This window comes from Halichoerus grypus, chromosome 4, assembly GCF_964656455.1.
Source record: "Halichoerus grypus chromosome 4, mHalGry1.hap1.1, whole genome shotgun sequence".
In the NCBI taxonomy this organism is placed as follows: Eukaryota; Metazoa; Chordata; class Mammalia; order Carnivora; family Phocidae; genus Halichoerus; species Halichoerus grypus.
Genome location: NC_135715.1, coordinates 91018406 through 91020490, shown reverse-complemented (window position 1 = coordinate 91020490; position 2085 = coordinate 91018406). Strand labels below are relative to the sequence as shown.

At 38.4% G+C, this 2085-nt stretch overlaps 1 non-coding gene across 1 annotated transcript; it reads left to right on the top strand.

The window, feature by feature from the left end:
* The first annotated feature begins 265 nt into the window (after window positions 1-265).
* Window positions 266-369, top strand: LOC118522465 (U6 spliceosomal RNA). Its single transcript, XR_004910637.2, has one exon. It is a non-coding gene; the product is annotated as a U6 spliceosomal RNA (small nuclear RNA).
* Window positions 370-2085: the final 1716 nt, after the last annotated feature.

Sequence of the window (2085 nt, the reverse complement as noted above, 5' to 3'; positions counted from 1 at the left end):
ATTAGTGCTGGTACAAGGTAATCCTTGTCTAATGGAAACAAAAACACACTATTTCCCTTCCACCTGACCTGAGGGACACTCTAAGGCTTTAGTACACCAACACTCTCTACTGTTTCTCTCTGTTTCCTGGCTGGTTTTCACAGTTCTGTTGGTTGCCTGCACATTAGAGTATATATACCAAACCCCTCCATCAAAACTGACTCATAAAATGGAAAGAATTCTTGGACACCTGTTAGGTGTTTATGCTTATTGAGAATATTGTTGTGTGCTTGCTTTGGTAGCACCTATTCTAAAATTGGAATAAAACAGAGAGGATTAGCATGGCCCCTGGGCAAGGGTGACACAGACATTTGTAGGGATATTGTTATTACAGTGAACAATTATATACTGCTCTACAGGCTATAAATAATAGCATTCAGTGCACGTCTTGGCTTTGGACTATGCTTTAGATTTAGTGCTCAGTTCCCTACATACTGTATCTGCAGGCTATATCTACAGGCCACATCTCACATCTGGCCCATTTGCATGCATGTTTTCTCATTGGTTCCTCATGCTTATTGCAAGAGGCAGTTATGTTTGCTATCTTCATTTCCTTGAAGGGGAAACTGAGAAGAGGCGGGTTCTGAATTTACTGATTGGTGGTGATGCTGGGATTTATCCTTCAGGGCTATCCCTCCCCCTCCATAGGCCAAGATTTTTCTGTCATTTCTTGTTTGGATCAATACGGATTGCCTCCTCTGTGGCAACCACTGACAAGCACAGGAATGAAGGTTTTGGTGCTGGGATTGGCAGAGAGAAGGGGGAACATTTACGAGTTCAGTTCATAGCTGAGGGGCCTGAGGAAGCAGCCTGGCTTTGAGGAGGTTCTTATGATGAACACCTTCTCCCTTCCCAGTGTGCTTGCATTTGCCATAGTGAGCAGTTCCTGTCATTTTCACCTAAGATATCTTTGAATTCTTCTCAATAAGCTATCTGCACGCATTGATGCCATACAACTAGTCACTCTTCAAAAGAGAAAAGTGCAACACTCATAACTTTAAAACAAAATTATTCCTGAGAATAATGAGAATTCCTACTGAGTTGTAGGAAGCACTTATTTTATTTTTAACAAGAAAAGTGGCATTTCACTGGGATGCCTGGGTGGCTCAGTAGGTTAAGCATCTGCCTTCAGCTCAGGTCATGATCCCTGCAGTCCTGGGATTGAGGCCCTGTGTTGGACTTCCTGCTCAGCGGGGAGTCTGCTTCTCCCTCTCCCTTTGCCTTCCCCCCACTCATGTTCTCTCTCTCTCTCAAATAATGAAATAAAATCTTTAAAAAAATGTTTAAAATAAAAAAAAGAAAGAAAATTGGCATTTTACAAGAAAGGGAGAGCTGACGTGTGTGTGCACATGTGCGTGCATGCACACATACACATATATGAGTGTTCTGCTAACTATGAATTGTTTTTACTTAATTACTTTACTTAATTATAAAAAATGATCTCGCAAAGATCCATGCGCTATCAACATTTTATAGAAAACTTCAGAAAATTTAATTAACATATACAACAAGCATTTTGTTTGCTTTCTTCCACCTTTTCTGTTTTCTTCCTTGAAAGATGACATCATCTTCTTCCTTAATGATCAATTGTAGCATAAAATAAGAACCCTGTCTCTATCTACATAATTTAGAGAAATATATTAGAGTGGTTAAACTGAAACATGATTCGGTATTTTACGTGGATATTAAGGTATTCAGAGCCTTAGGAAAAGCGATAAAGAGGGAAAATAGGATCAGGACAGAATAGTACTTACTAACAAATTTTTGAAAAATACAAAAAATGCACAAATGTATTAAAATCAATCGATGTGTTTTAATTAGAAGTGTCATATTTCAAGAAGTCTTAATACAGCTATTCCATTTCTCATTAAATAACTCTAAAGCCCTTCTAGGTCCAGATGAGTGAGAGAGCATAAGGAAAAATCTTCCTTATCACTTCCAAACAAAAAAGGAAGGGTAGATAAAAAATGTAATTTTATGTTAAATAAAATACACAGACCTGCCTTAAAAAGGGAAGGGGAAATCTCCACTAATATCCACAAATAA